The sequence below is a fragment of the Rhincodon typus genome, chromosome 20 (assembly GCF_021869965.1).
Source record: "Rhincodon typus isolate 14 chromosome 20, sRhiTyp1.1, whole genome shotgun sequence".
In the NCBI taxonomy this organism is placed as follows: domain Eukaryota; kingdom Metazoa; phylum Chordata; class Chondrichthyes; order Orectolobiformes; family Rhincodontidae; genus Rhincodon; species Rhincodon typus.
Window position 1 is genome coordinate 46,797,619 of NC_063351.1, and position 16,803 is coordinate 46,814,421.

The 16,803-nt window shown below is 40.9% G+C and overlaps 1 long non-coding RNA gene across 2 annotated transcripts in view; it reads right to left on the bottom strand.

Moving 5' to 3' along the window:
• Positions 1-523: 523 nt before the first annotated feature.
• Positions 524-16,803, bottom strand: part of LOC109925326 — a 34,912-nt gene continuing 18,632 nt past the window's right edge. The window contains exons 1-5 of one of the 2 annotated variants that reach the window (XR_007264253.1): positions 14,135-14,163; positions 10,268-10,330; positions 8,888-8,931; positions 7,766-7,786; positions 524-1,790 (exon numbers count right to left, since the gene is read on the bottom strand). This is a non-coding gene — a long non-coding RNA (uncharacterized LOC109925326). Of the gene's footprint in view, positions 1,791-7,765; positions 7,787-8,887; positions 8,932-10,267; positions 10,331-14,134; positions 14,164-16,803 lie in introns of those variants that run through there. The other variant, XR_007264254.1, reaches the window with a different exon arrangement.

Genomic DNA, 16,803 nt, shown 5'->3' on the forward strand with positions numbered 1-16,803 from the left:
ACGAGTTCGGCTAAGCAGATGAGGGTATCAGTGGAGGGGGACTGGTCGGGCCTGCGGGACAGGAAGAAGCGGAGGGCCTTAAGGCCATCTGCATGGGGAATGCAGGTGTGGAGGGACTGGACGTCCATGGTAAAGATGAGGTGTTGGGGACCGGGGAATTGGAAGTTCTGGAGGAGATGGAGGGCGTGGGTGGTGTCACGGACATAGGTAGGGAGTTCCTGGACCAAGGGGGAGAAAATGAAGTCCAGATAGTTGGAGGTCAGTTCGGTGGGGCAGGAGCAGGCGGAGACAATGGGTCGACCAGGGCATTCAGGTTTGTGGATTTTGGGAAGGAGATAGAAGCGGGCAGTGCTTGTAAAACATGATGACGATGATAATTAATGATAAGATCCTGAATGCAACTGCTATTTCTATTTGCTTTTTAGGTTTTACTGTCTTACCAAGATCTTAAATATATGATATCAGTTAAAAATACTAGATGATAAAGATGTTCAGGACAGAAAGACTTGAAGAACAAGAAGTATCACATTACACATTTGCTTTAATAATTCAACTGTACTTATTAAACTCAGCTTTGTAACAAGTAAAAAAATTCAGATATACATTTTAACATCACAGTGAATGATTACAAATATTATACAGCAGGTTCTGCTACCATACATTAAGCCTGCATGTTAACTTGGTACCTATTACATGTTTTCACACCTGGATAAGCCCAACACTAGTATGCAGAATGAGGCTGTTTGCATATACAGAGGAGCAGCATAGACCTAATCAACATTGGAGAATGAAGATTGAGGCAGCAATAACTACAAAAACAAGCTGTCAATAATTCTCAAAGAGCTGAGATCACCCTTACATTGGAGGATGTAACAAAATGTTAACGCAACTTCCACTGACAAATATAATTTAGCAGTGACCCTTATACAATATTAATTTGAGGGGCTCTGAAAGTCTGTTTGAAATGTTAATAGAGTTGTTCAATTCGAAATGAAATACATTTTACGTTTTCAGTTTAAAATAAACACCTATAAATCACTGATGAATGAACTTCTAAATATTTATTTTCCCGATGGTAATTTAACCAAGTATATTAACGGTGCACCATTGATGTTTAACCCATGAAGCAATGAGAACATATGCAAAGCATTTAATTCTATCACTATTCATGAAAACATTTTAATGTATTGGTGCACTGATATTACATTTCTAAGAATCAAATATTAGATACAGCAGCATTATTGTCTGGATTGTTTTCCTGGAACATGTCAATCCTCTACCTTTAATGGTGCATTCAACTATTAATAATCTAGAAGTTCATATCAGTACTGCATACATAATAACTTTTAAAAGCTGCATTGCAGTGGCAGCACTGCTAGATTCTGCATAAGGTAGAGAATTCCCCCATATCGTCTCCCCCTCCCCTAAAGCATCATAACAATGTAAAGGACTACAGTCAATACCGCTGTTAATAGTCTATATACATACAAAGCCAATTTGTTCACACATGACAGGTGCACTATGTATCCGACCTGAGCAGATGTCACTGTGTTCTTCATCAGCAGTAAGTCAAAGGAGCACTTGGAAGAGGTTCTGAAGGTTGCACATAAAAGCTGAATGGTTTGCTTAAGAACATGCTTCTTGCGGATGGTAGATCAAACAATTTCCTTCCCTCCACCCATCATATTCCACGAACGGGCTTCAGCTCCGGGTATTCACCTTCATGCCAACTTTCATCTCATTTTAACAGATGCTTCAGCTGGTCTTGAAGATTTGTAGAAAGTTCGACACTGTCGAAACATTTAATTGAGGGAAGAAGAAAGTGCCTTATTTGATCTGGTTTTACACCAACATTTCTTACTTTTATAAATACCATCAGCATTCCTCCCTCATGATTTTGTTTTCCATCAATCCAGACAACAGACGAAATAGGTTGTGCAAACAGAGAAATATTTACATCTTAGGGAGGTACACTTTAGTGTTTAAACACCCTGTCTTTCAAATGCCTGGGAGGATAGATACAGCTCCATACCTGTTCTCATTCATTTAATTGTCAATTAAATTTGCTATGAACGTTTGAATTAAGACCAGGAGTAAGCTATTTTGGCTCATCGAGCTTCCCAGTCATTCAGTAAAATTAAGATGTGAAGGTGCTGGTGTTGGACTGGGATGGACAAAACTAGAAGTCACACGACACGGGAGTATAGTCCAACAGGTTTATTTAAGGTTTACGTTCTGAGGAAGGGTCACCGGACCCGAAACGTTAACTCTGTTTTCTCCTCCACAGATGCTGCCAAACCTGCTGAGCTTTTCCAGCAACTTTGTTTTTGTTCCTGATTTACAGCATCTGCAGTTCTTTTGGTTTTTACTTTGTTGAATTTGAAATCACAAGCTGCTCCGAAAGCTTGTGATTTCAAATAAACCTGTTGGACTATACCTTGCTATCGTGTGACTTCCAACTCAGTAAAATTACAGCTGACTGGATTACTCCATATCACCTCATACCCTTAAAAACCTTTCAACTCCTTGCTTAACAAGAATCTATCTACTTCTGCCTTCAAAATATTCAAAAGGCATTGCGTTAGTACAGTAGATTTCTAGAAGGGATTGATAAGATACAATCTCAAAAGGTTATTGGGGAAAATTGAGGTTTGTTGGTATATAGGGTAACATGTTAACAGGGATAGTCGACTAGCTAGCTAACTGGAACAGTAGCCATTAATGGGTCATTTTCTGGCTGGCAAGATATAACAAGTTGTACACCACAGGCATCAATGCTGGAGCCTCAAGTTTTTATAATTTATTGAAGTGGCTTGGGAGCCCTAGTTCTAGATTCTCTTACAGGAGGAAACATCTTTTCCACATTTGCCCTGTTAAGACTCCTCAGGATTTTATGGTTCAATCTGTCCAACCTTTCTTCATAAAGCAACCTGCCCATTCCAGGCATTAGTCTAATAAACTTTCTCTGAGCTCCTTCCAACACATATACGTCTTTCCTTAAGTAAGGAGACCAATACTATACACAGTATTCTCAACAAAGCCTTGTATAACTGAAGCATATGTCCTCCTTATTTCTGTGTTCAATTCACCTTGCAATAAACAATAACGTTCTGTTAGCTTTCCTAATTACTTGCTCTACCTGCATACTTAACTTTTGCAATTCTTTAATTAGGATAGCCAAATCTCTCTGCATCTCAGAGCTGTGCAGTCTTTCACCATTTAGTTAATATGGTTAGTTATTATTTAGTTAATATGGTTAGTTCCAGCCAAAGTGGTCAATTTCACATTTCCCCACATCACACTCCATTGCTAGATCTTTGTCCGCTCACATAAGTTGTCCATATCCTTTCATAGACTCCTTATGTCCTCTACACAACTTACTTTTCTTCCTCGCTTAGTGCTTTCAGCAAATTTAGCAACCATACCTTTGATCATTTCATCCAAGTCACCTCAATAAATTATAAAATCTTGAGGCTCCAGCACTGATGCCTGTGGCATACGACTCATTACATCTTGTCAATCAGAAATTTACCCATTAATGCCTACTTTTTCCTGTTAGCTAGCTAGTCTATTATCTAATGTTACCCCTTACACCACAAATTTCTACTTTCCACAATAACCTTTGAGTTTGCACCTTATCAAATCCTTTCTGGAAATCTAATACAGAACCCACTGCACTTCCCCTTTGTCCACAGGGCACACTACTTGGTTAATCTTGATTTGCTTTTCATAAAACCATGTTGACTCTGCCTGATTATCTTGAACCTTTCTAAGTGACCTGCTATAATGTCCATCTTTAATAATAGCATCTAACATTTTCCCTATAACAGATGTAAAGCTAAATTATGATGTATAGTTTCTTACTTTCGGTCTCCTTCCCTTTTTGTACAAAGGATTTACATTCATTTTCTTTCCAATCTAATTGAAACATCCTGTAATTGCAACTGCAACTGCAATGAATCACATGTAAATAAATGGCAAGATTGAAACCTTATTCAGCTTGTGGCTCACTCTATTACTATCACTGAGAGTTGTCAGCTGTTTCACACACTGCTCATCTGTAAGGATGATCGGACCTTTCAGCTAGTGAAAGCTTGAAATCAATAAACACCTTTGCTTTATTTGAGATTTTATTTAGGAGCACAGAGTTTTATTGCAGCTCATGGAACAAGAGGTGAAAGACCTCTCTGGATCCTGATATATATCAATTTTCTTCAAAAGGCAGATCTTTATCTTGTTTCTTTATCGATTATCTCTCCACATCCCTCTTCCATTCTTGTAACTTCCTTTGGGCTTACAACCTCTGTGCCTCATACACATTCCAATTTTAACTTCTTAATTGTCAGTTGTGCTTACATGTGCCAATTCCCCAACATCTGGAAGTTTCTCCCTACACCTTTTTCTTGCAATCTACTTTTGGTCATCTCTCCTCACATGTTCTTATGTGACTCAATAACACCGTTCTATATGATAACACCTTGGGACAGTTCACTACATAATGGTGCAGTATAAACATAATTTGTTGAAAATGAGTGATTTTCAAGCAGTTACAACACGTGATTGAACATATGAATGATCAGATCGAGTGAATGGAAAAGGGTCAAACGTGTTTTTGCCATCTTGCGCAAGTGTTTTCACAAGCAAGAGATTTCAAAAGGTCACCACTAGGGAGACGTTAAAACATCTTAGAGGATGACGATCCCTCACATGCAGTGAGGTTGGATGTGTGCATTTGGGGGAATGGGGTGAACTTCAATCCACAAACAATCTAAAGTTTTATCCTTCCTGAGTGACCATCAGAATTTTCTTTTTCCTTATTTGCACCAATACAAAGAAACTCAGAACAAAACAGCAGAGACAATTAGGTGTAGAACAGAAGAACATAGAACACCACAGCGCAGAAACAGGCCTCTCGGCCCACCATATCTGTGCTGACTATGAAACCATTCTAAACTAATTCCATCTACCTGCACACTGTCTGTAACCTTCTATTCACTGCTTGTACATATGTCTGTCTAAATATCTCTTAAATGTTGTTATCGTATCTGTTCTACCATCTCCCCCAACAGCACGTACCAGGCACCTAATACCCTCTGTGTAAAAATCTTTCCCACCTCACCTCAAACCTATGCTGCCTACATTTTGACAGTTCCACCCTGGGAAAAAGACTTCAACTATCCACTCTATCCTGCCTCTCCCAATTTTATATATTTCGATCAGATCGTCCCTCAGTTTCCAATGCTCTCACAAAAACAATGCAAATTTGTCCAATCTCTCCTTAAAGCTAATACACACCAATACAGCCAACATCCTGGTAAAGCTCTTCTGGACCCTCTCCAGAGCCTCCACATCTTTCCTATAGTGTGATGATGAGAGCTGCACACAATACTCCCAATGTCGTCTAATTAAAGTTTTATACATCTGCAACATGACTTGCTAACTTTTATATTCAATGCCCTGACCAATGAAGGCAAGCATGTCATATCCGTTCTTTATCACCCCTTCAGGGAGCTATGAACTTGCACCCAAAGATCCCTCTATATATCAATGCTTCTAAGGGTCCTGTCATTTACTGCATACCTTTGTCCTACAACTGACCTCCCAAAATACATCACTTCACACTTGTCCAGGTTAAACTCCATCTGCTATTTGTCCTCCCAACTTTCCAACTAATCTATATTCTGCTGTATCCTTTGATGACTTTCCTCACTATTCACGACTCTAAAAATTTTCATGTCTGCAAACTTACTAATCGGTCCACCTACATTTTCATCCAAATCATTTATATATAATAGAAACAACAGAGTTCCTTGCGGAACACCACTGGTCCCAGACCTCCAGTCAGAAAAACACCACTCAGCAACTACGCTTTGTCTACTATGACCAAGCCAATTTTGTATCCAACTTACTGAATTTTAAAAAAGAACTGAAAATAACGTGAGTCAGACAGTTGGAATACAGGGTTTAGATTCGATTTGTAAACTGTGCTCACCTTTCCAAATGTCACTCTTTAATTCAGGCATTAATTTCTCTGGCATACATCTTGTGTACTATTAGCTGTTCTTTTATGCATATGCCATAGCAAGAGACAATCTGCCATGCATGCAACATGTCAGTAGATCATCCACGTGCATATGTTTAGTAAAGCAAAGAACTAGGGACGTTGAAATGTGAAACAAAGACAGAAATTGCTGGAAATTCTCAGCAGGTCTGACAGTATCTGTGGACAGAAAGTAGAGATAATGTTTCAAGTCCAGTTCTGAAGTAGGCTCACTGGACTCAAAACATTAACTCGGCTTTCTCTCCAGAAATGCTGTCAGACCTCCTGAGTTTCTCCAGCAATTTCTGTTTTTGCATCTGTGTAATGTTAGACTATGCATCACGCATGTAATAAAATAGCCAACCAATGCAACATCATAGCAACCTCAACAACACTTCTGCAATTCTCCCCATGTACAGCTCGTCAAAATATAGCCCAGAAAAAAAATCAGCAACATTTAGAAGGAGAACTAAAATGGACAAATATTTTGAGCAGTCACCACCTTGCACTTTCTGATTCTGATTGACTTATAGAGTCACACAATCACAGTCATAGAGCACAGAAACAGACCGTTCAGTCATATCAGTCCATGCCAACCATAATCCCAACTAAACTAATTCCACCTGCCTTGGCTTGGCCCATATCCCTCCAAACATTTCTTATTCATGGACCTACCTAAACACCTTTTAAACGTTGTACCTGTACCCACATCCACCACTTCCTCTGGAAGTTCATTCCACACATGAACCACCCTCTGTGTAGAAAAAATTGCTCCTGTGTTTTTTTAAAATCTTTCTCCGCTCACCTTAAAAATATGCCCCATGGTCTTGAAAGCCCACACCTTAGGGAAAAGACACCTGCCATTCATCTTATCTATACCCCTCATACCCCTAAACCTCTATAGGGTCACCTCTCAACCTCCTACGCTCCAGTGAAAGAAGTCCCAGCCTATCCAGCCTCTTCCTATAACTCAAACATTCCATTCCCAGCAACATCCTTGTAAATCCCTTCTGAACTATTTCCAGTTTAATAATATCCTTCCCATAACAGGGCGACCAGAACTGGACACAGTATTCCAGAAGACATCTCACCAACATCCTGTACAACCTCAATATAACGTCCCAACTCCTATACTAAAACATCTGAGCAATGAAAGCAAGTGTGCTAAGTGCCTTCTTAACCCCCAATCTATATGTGATGCAAAATTCAAAGAATTATGTACCTGAAACCCCTAGGTCTCTGTTCTACAACATTACCCAAGGCCCTGTTTTTCATTGTATAAGTCCTGCCTTTGTCTGTTTTATCAAAATGCAAGACCTTGCATTTATCCAAAATAAACTCCATCTGCCACTCTTCAGCCCATTCACTCAATTGATCAATTGTGCATCTCCAGCGTTTTGTATCTTCCTCATAGATTTCCAACATTTGTATGAACCACTGTCTGATGCTGAACCAGGCTGCTTGGATGTCATGCTGCCCTAGATGGCCCTGAACTGAGCTTTCAACCCATTATCTTCTCTGTCTGCAAATCTGCTGACTACTACCTCCACATCCATTTCACAATGCCACCATGCCACCGCTCACCTCCTTTTGAATCCCTCATTCGCATAACGAGCATGACACTCAGAAATAGAGAGATCAAGATATTTCTTGGTTAGAAAATAACAACATTTTAATTAAAGTTCAGTTTAAGAATCTGCAAACAACAGCTTAGCAAATACTCACTTTTTCTGTATAGCTTCCTGCCTGTAAAGAGGAAGTAGTTTAGGGTTAGTTAAAAGAAACTTAATTGCAGGCATAAACCAGATCAAATAAGTTTTATCAAAAGCATTTTCTTTGGAGTCTAACAAATCTGCTTCCCATTTATGGAAAAGAGATTAAACAACATAATACTGAATCCCAGAGAACAGAGCATGAATCATAAAAAAAAAGCATCCAAGTTCAGCAGGTAAATGGGCTACAGGTCTTCATTTCAAAAGGAGTGGAGTATAAAAGGTTTTGCTAAAACTACACAAGGCACTGGTATGACTATATCTGGAATACTATGAACAGTTTACGCATCCCCTATTTAGGGAAAGATACTGGCATTGGAGGTACGTTAGAAAAGATTCACTCTGCTGTTTCCAATTATGGAGGGACTTTCTTATGAGGAGAGGTTGAATAGGTCAGGCCTGTACACACTGGAATTTAGAAGGAATGAGATTATATAAAATTCTTAGGAGACCTGACAGAATGGATGTGGAGGGGTTGTTTCCTCTGTGGAAGAGTCTAGGACCAACGGTGGGGGTGGGGATTGGGGATAATCTCAGAGTAAGGGATTTTTTATGGAATTCTTTGCCACAGAGGACTGTTGAAGCTGAGTCATTAAGTATATTCGAGGCTGAGGTAGACAGATGTTTAAATCAGTTAGGGGAGCAAGGTTTATAGGGAAAGTTTATAGGCCAGAAAGTGGAATTGAAGATATCAGATCAGCTATGATCTCATTGAATGGCACAGCAGACTAGATGGACCAAATGGCTTCCTACTGCCTCCTACATCTTATGGACCAGGCTTGTGACAGTTGAATCAAAGCACCATTAAATTATTTCCTTTTCCCTACGTCTCATTACTGTACACATTTTTGCATTCTAAATTTCCCTCAGTTTCTTGTTCTCTTGCTCCAATTTTACTTCTTTCTTGAGTCAAGCCCTCACGGCAACTTCTCAATTTAGGGTTTGACAGCTTTACACTGAACATTTTTTTTTTGTCAGAAGGAGCTCAGAACCTGACATTGGATGATAAAAAATATTCAAACATTGGATAAGGGAAAGAAGGGAAGAGCACGAAGACAGAAGGAATAATACTTACTGGTACTGCAGATGTGTTGTAATAATGGCCATCTTTCGCAGGCTCTGTCAAAAACAAGGAGAAAATGACGAAGACAATATTGTGAAGAAATGAAGTGATTAAGAATAACAAAATGAGGTTAACAGAGCAGAAAGAAACTATAATGTCTCACATTAATCCATGGAATTTTGTATACCCCAGTCTCTGGACTAGTATCTATCCCTCAAGCAACAGAATTAAAAATGTGTATCTGATCATTAGCACATTGCTTGCAGACGGTATTTCCGCACGTTTACAAAATACACTTCATAAAATACTTCACTGGCTGCAAAGTATGGTGAAATCCTTGAGGTTGTGAATGTGATTATACTAAGGGTTTAAGAGATGTATTTTGTCCTGGGATTTTTGTTTTCAACAGAGGTTTTAAGACAAAGGTGCTGAACTGTCCATTGAAAGCCCATGAAGTAAACAGCTTGAGAGGCCTCAGGTTTTTTTTTATGTTGGAACAATAGAAGCAGCCTGAATGGGTGAGGTCAAACTCCCACAGAACCAGCATTTTTAGTTTTAGTTACTGGGTCCTGCAGTGAAGATTTCACCTAACAAAGGAGCAGCACTCCAAAAGCTTATGATTTCAAGTAAACCTGTTGGATTATAGTCTGGTGTCATGTGACTTCTGACTTAAAAATATGCTCCTTAGTCTTGAAATCCCCCTTCTTAGGAAAAAGACACCTACCATCAGTTATTCCAATTTCTTCTTGTTGTTGTTGTATTTTAACTATAGTGTATGAATAAAGTGTGTTTTGCTTCAAATCTTATAGTTTAACCAGAATGCAACATCTTACACTTACTCTTAAAGTAAGAAAAAGTTAGGGTCTAGACAATGTTCTTAATGTATCTTGATGGGGCTTGGTCTGGTCCATAACATATTTGGGGCTTTATGATTGCAGCTTTTCCAAACTTCAATTTAAAGAAGTTCTACAAGGCGCATTTTTATATGAAAATGGCAGATTTTATATTTCACACTGAATTTGTATTCTGCATAAGCGTATGAAAGTTGATTCGCTCCCATTGGCTTCTATTTATTGTCTCTCATGAATTGTGGCCAAACTTTCACATTTAGTATGACAGATGGATCCTTGATTTAACATCTCACACGAAGATAATGGATGAGATTGCACTGGCCTTCTTTAGACCTGCACTGGGGCTGTCAGCTGAGGTTTGAGTTCTGGACTCATGTATGAAGCTACAATAGTTGGAACCTACATTTTGTAGATATACTTTTCTGTTGATTCTGACAAATATATAAACAGAATTTGTGCTTTGAGAACCAGCTGTGACGTAAGCATAATTATTTCCCAGGGGAGTGCTTTGATGCAAGTGGTTGAGAGATAAAACACTCACATCCTCAGAATGTAGTATCGAATCCTCTTGCATCACCATGTTTCTAGCTGCTTGACCAAGGAGCTGAAATGGGAAACAAAATCACAACTTACTCCTTAAAACACTGCAGACTATGTAAACTTTTTAACAGCAAATATTAATGGCTCACCAGGTAGGATTAACATGCACTAGTGCAATTTTCAGAACTTTCAGAAACTTCAACTTGATTGAAAGTACAGTCTCAGTGGAGTGTATTTCAGGAGTAGGGAGAAACCAAAAACAGAAACTACATTTCACTCCTTTAGGCCACTTACAACAGTAATTCTGAGGCTGTGAAACAGTATTTGTTATTATGAACCCAAGTTGCCCCCCGCAAGATAAGTTGGAGGAAGAAGATAAGCAACTAGATTATCTGTTTTAGTGTGGACAGTGGGGTAAAAATTGGCCAAAGCCTATGAATTTCTTCAAACAGACCGTAGGACTTTTATATCTGTCTGAGAGGAAATATGGGGGCCTCGTGTTAGCATTTCATCCAAAAAAAAACCTCAGGCAGTGAAGTAGTTCTTCAATCATCAGCTAAGATTATGTAATCAAAGTTCTGCAGCACAGTTTGAGTCTGTAAGCCACAGACACAATGAAGAACCATCACTAACAGAAAGTGAGTGTAAACCCACTGAGATTTGGTGGGGAAAGCAGGGCTGATGTGGTGTAGTGGTAGTGTCCCTACCTCTGGACCAGTACGCCCATGTTCAACTCCCACCTGCTCCAGAGATGTGTAATAACATCTCTGAACAGGTTGGTTAGAAAACATCAAACTGACACTTAACAGTTAATGATTGGATGATGTTGGCAAACAAAATAAAAACCACAAGAAAATATAAAGAAAACTTCTGTTGTTCAACAACTACTGACTTAAAAGTTCCCAGAAAAGCCTCGTCCTATAGCTGGATTAAAAATATTCTAAATGAAACAGCCTTGAAACATCAACAGCAGGTCCTGAACAGAGAGGTCTCTACTGTGACTACTGTAAAGATGAGGGCCCAAACAAAGGACAGTACTTCTCCAAAGGAAACGTACTGTACCTTTGAAAGTAAAAAACAAAGGACATGACATGAATAATCTAAAAAATAAATCCATAAGTAAGTAAACTTCAACACTGCACCAAGATGCTTTGTTCATATTGGCCTCACTTCAAATTATTCCCACTGAGACCAAAGCAAGTGTTAATATCCCCAAATACTATCACCAGATACAACTCAAATGAAAATCGATTACTATACTACGAGGTACCTCAATAGTTCAGATTAACCGAGTGCAAACAAGTTAAAGAAACATTCAGTCGAGTGTTTATCTCTGCCACAATATACTAACTCAACGTTATTACAATTATGCCGCTCTTCCTCAAGTCTGCTCCCCGATTGGTTTGCACTCAAAACTACAAAAGAAACTACAAAGTTTGAAAACAAATCTTATTAAGAGTTTTCATCTCACTGAGGAGTCTGCAGGCCAATCCACATCCAACAACCTTCTCTGAAAAAGTTGCTCACACATTTTGTCAGCTGTGACAAGTTCCACCATAACAGCTGCCACAAACCACACATTCAAAATAAATGATAAAAAGTTAATTCTCTCCATCCCTCATGTTAAAAAATCCTTGAAAAAGGATTCAGATCTGCACATTCACCAAAAATTAATCCATTCTTAAAAACCGAAAGAACTGCGGAAGCTGTAAATCAGGAACAAAACCAGAAGTTGCTGGAAAAGCTCAGCAGGTCTGGCAGCATCTGTGAAGAAAAGATCAGAGTTAACATTTCGGGTTCAGCGACCCTTCCTCAGATGCCAGAGGTAAATTTCACTTACCCACCAGTTCACTCAGTGACAATGCTGAAGATATGCAAATTTAAGAAATTTGCAACTTTGAAAAAATATCTTCCTTTTGGAAAGAAAAACATACTTATTTGCATTCAACATCCATTCCTAAATATAACACTGTATATAGTCCTTGCCTGGTCTGGCCTATATCTGATTTCAGACCCACAGCAATGTGATTGTCTCTTAACTACCCTCCGAAATGGTCTAGCAAGCAACTCAGAAACAAAAACAGAAATTGCTGGAAAAGCTCAGCAGGTCTGGCAGCATCTGTGGAGAGAAATCAGAGTTAACATTTTGGGTCAGGCGACTGTTCCTCAGACTTACAGCATCTGCAGTTCTTTCAGGTCTTATTTAGCAAGCAACTCAGTTACATCAAAAAAACGACACAAAGTCTCAAGAATTGGACAGGTGTCCTGGTGTCAAGCTGGCACTGGAAACAAAAATGGCAAATCCCACCCCAAATCAGATCACATGGGATTCTGGGAGAGCTTGCCAATTGGATCCAAACTGGCTTGATGGTAGTTTTTCAGACCGGAGACCTGTGATCAGCAATGTTCCGCAGGAATCGGTGCTGGGTTCATTGTTGTTTGTCATTTATATAAACAATTTGGACTGGAATATAGGAAGCATGGTTAGTAAGTGTGCAGGTGACACCAAAATCGGTGGGAAGAGTAGATAATGAGGAAGGTTATCTAATATTACAAAGGGATCTTGATCAATTGGGTCAATGGGCCAAGGAGCAGCAGATGCAGCTTAATTTGGATAAGTGTGATGTATTGCACTTTAGTAAGACAAATGAGGGCAAGACTTACACAGTTAATGGTAAGATCCTAGAAAGACCTAGGTTCAGGTACATAGTTCATTGCAAGTTGTGTCAGAGGTAGACATAATGGTAAAGAAGGCGTTTGGCATGGTTGCCTTCACTGCTCAGACCATTGAGTATCGGAGTTGGGATGTCACGTTGCTGTTGTATAGGATGTTCGTGAGGCCACTTCTGGAGAATTGTGTAAAGTTCTGGTTGCCCTGCTATCGGAAGGTTATTATTAAACTGGACAGGGTGCAGAAAAAATTAACAAGGATGTTGCCAGGACTGGAGGGTTTGAGGTCTAAGGAGAGGCTGGATAAGCTGGGACTTTTCTCAACTGGAGTGTAGGAGGTTGAGGGGTGACCTTATGGAGGTTGATAATATCATGAGGGGCATTTTTTTTAAGGTGAATAGCAAAGGTCTTTCCCTATGGTGGTGAGTTCAAAACTACAGGGCATAATTTTAAGGTGAGAGGAGAGAGATTTAAAAGGGCCCTGAGAAGTATGTGAAATGAACTGCCTGAGCAAGTGGTGAATGCAAGTACAGTTACAACATTTAAAAGACATTTGGACAGGTACAAGAATAGGAAAGATTTAGAGGAATATGGACCAAATGCAGGCAAATGGGACTAATTTAGTTTGGGAAACTTGATTAGCATGGATGAGTTGGACTGAAGGGTCTGTTTCTGTGCTGTCTGACTCTACATTATGCATGCAAGATCCCATTTCCAAGTTACCTTTTGATTCAGTCCATGAATTTGCTTTTGAATATGCTTTGAATCAAAGCAATAAGTCTTTACCGATCACTGGAAGAAATGCTGGTATTTCATCACAGCTTTTCTGAATAATGCAACCACTTCACACACATGCAATAAACACTCAGCACCGAAACAGAGCTGCATTGTCAGATGTGCCATCTTTCAGACAGACCTCTGGAACTCCCTCCTTGAACTTCTCCATCTATCTCTTTGTTCTTTAAGAAACTGCTTAAAACCTCCATTTTTGACCAAGACTCCGGCCATCCTCCCAGATATTGTCTTTACAGCATACAATCTAATTTTGTTTCATAAGTGGCCTAGGAAGCAGCTATGAGTGCCTTATGATTCCAAACATTATTGTTAAAATGTTTGTTTGAGATGATTGCCACCTTCCTCGGAGGGTGGAAAAGATCCCGGGACCATTAGACGAAAAAGAGGAAGTCTGTCTCCCTACCTCGCTATCCTGGCCAGCATCCGCCCCTCAATGAACAGCACTAAAGCATGAAAACAGAACAAAGAACTGTGGAGATCTGAAATAAACAAAGGTAGAAAATGCTGGAGAAACTCATAAGGTCTGGTTGCAGCTGTGAAGAGAAAACAAAGTTAACGTCTCGAATCTGGTGACCCTTCTTTAGAAGTAATAGCAGCTAGGAAAAAGTGATACAAATGCTGACGATGGTGAGTGGGTGGCGAAAGGAGTGAATGGATAGGGGGCCCAGAGAACGAGAGAAAAAGAAAGGCTGGCAGATGAAAGAATTGTTGATTAGTAAGCCAGAGAAGAAGATCTACAGTATTGCGTGCAGTTCTGGATTTCATGCTACAGGAGGAATGTGACAGCAATGGAGACGGTGCAGAGGAGATTTACCAGGATGTCACCTGGGCTAGAGAGTTTTGGTCAAGAAGAGACTTTGGACAGACTGGGGTTGTTATCCTTACAGCAAAGGCAATTGTGGGAGGAGAACTTGGTTGAGATGTATAAAATGATGAGGGGAACAGATAAGGTAGACAGAGAGAGGCTTTTCCCTTTGAAGGGATCAGTGACCAGGGCATTAGATTTAATACAATACAGCTCTGAAACAGGCCCTTCAGCCCACCGAGCCTGCGCCGATTCCAAATCCTTACTTAGACGCGCTATTATTGCCCATGTGCAGTTTCTATCCCTCAGTTCACCTCCCAGTCATGTCTCTACCATGATACACCTTAAACATTGCTAACGTGCCTGCTTCCACCATCTCCACTGGCTGTGCGTTCCAGGCACCCAACACCCTCCATGTGAAAAATTTTCCCCACACCTTTCCCCTTGAACCTTTTCCCTCTTGTAGTTGCCCTTTCCACCCTGGTAAAAAGCCTCTGAATATCCATCCTATCTACTCCTCCGTAATTTTGTAGATCTCTATCAGGTCAGTCCCTCAACCTCTGTCTTTCCAGTGAAAACAATTCAAGTTTATCCAACCTCTACTCATAACTAAATTCCTCCAGGCCAGGCGATATCATGGTAAACCTTCTCTGCAGTTCTCCAAAGCATCCACCTCCTTCTGGCAGTGTGGTGACCAGGACTGCATGCAATATTTTTAGAGGAGACCGCTTTGTGGAGCACCTGTACTCGGTTTGTGACAAACGACTACACCTCCCAGTCACGAACCACTTCAACTCTCCCTCCCACTCCTTGGACGACATGTCAATCCTACGCCTCCTCCAGTGCCACAACGATGCCACCCAAAGGCTGGAGGAACAGCACCTCATATTCCTCTTGGGAACCCTGCAGCCCAATGGTCTCAATGTGGACTTCACGAGCTTCAAAATCTCCCCTCCCCCGACCGCATCCCAAAACCAGCCCAGCTCGTCCCCGCCTCCTTGACCTGTCCATCTTTTCTCCCACCTACCCACCCCTTCCTCCAAACTGACCAACCCCCATCCCTACGCTCACCTTTACTGGCTCCATCCCCGCCTCCTTACTCTGTCCATCTTCTCTCCACCTATCTGCTCCTCTATCCACTCTCCATCATTGCCTTCCCCTGTCTATTTATTTCAGAATCCCCTTCCCCTCCCCCATTTCTGAAGAAGGGTCCAGATCCGAAACGTCAGCTTTCCTGCTGCTCTGATGCTGCCTGGCCTGCTGTGTTCATCCAGCTCTACAACTTGTTATCTTAGACTCCAGCATCGGCAGTTCCTACTATCTCTAAGAAGTATTTTTGATGTGCACTTGCGATGCCAAAGGATACAAGGCTATGGGTCAAGAGCTGCAAAATCAGATTTGAATAGTCAGGCAAAATTTTTTGACTGGTCTGGACATAACGGGCTTTTTTCTCTGCTGTAGATCTCTATGGCTCGAACAGAAGCTAGCAAGGTGATAACGATGAGTTGTCGAAAATGGATTGGCTGCATTGAAACCACCCCATTTCATGGACTCCAAACGTTAACTCTGTTTTTCTCTCTCTTCAAAGATGCTGCCAGACCTACTGAGTGTCTCCAGCATCTTCTGTTTTCGCTTCAAGACTGGACTTGGGGTGGGAGGTAGTATGGGTCCACAAGCAAAAACAGAAATTGCTGGAAAACCTCAGCAGGTCCAGCCAGCATCTGTGGAGAGAAATCAGAGTTAACAATTCAGGTCCGGTGGCCCTTCCCCAGAACTGTACGGGGCAGGGGGGGGAGGTACAGGGTACAGCACTGTACATAAGAACTAGGAGCAGGATCTTTTCGTGGACTCAGATCCACTTACCCGCGTTCTCACCGTATCCTTTAATTCCTTTATTGTTCAAAAAAAATCTACCTTATCTTTAAGAACGTTTACTGAAGTAGCGTCAACTACTTCACTGGGCAAGGAATTCCATAGATTAACAACCCTCTGGATGAAGAAGTTCCTTCTCAATTCAGTACGGGGTCTCCTGGTCATTCCCTGCCTGTGGGATCTTGCTGTGTACAGAATGGCTGCCAACCACCACAAAGCACACCGCAGGCGGTAAGGCACTCCCTCAGTCCTGCACTGAGACACCAGCTAGGGTCACCAGGTCAAGTCTCTCCCCAACCCACCCCTTCCACCCCTCCCCCTGGAGTTGAAGTTGAGCTCAGGACCTCTTGGGAGGCTGGGAATGGGGGAAGTGAGTGAGGGGGGGGGGTGGGGGA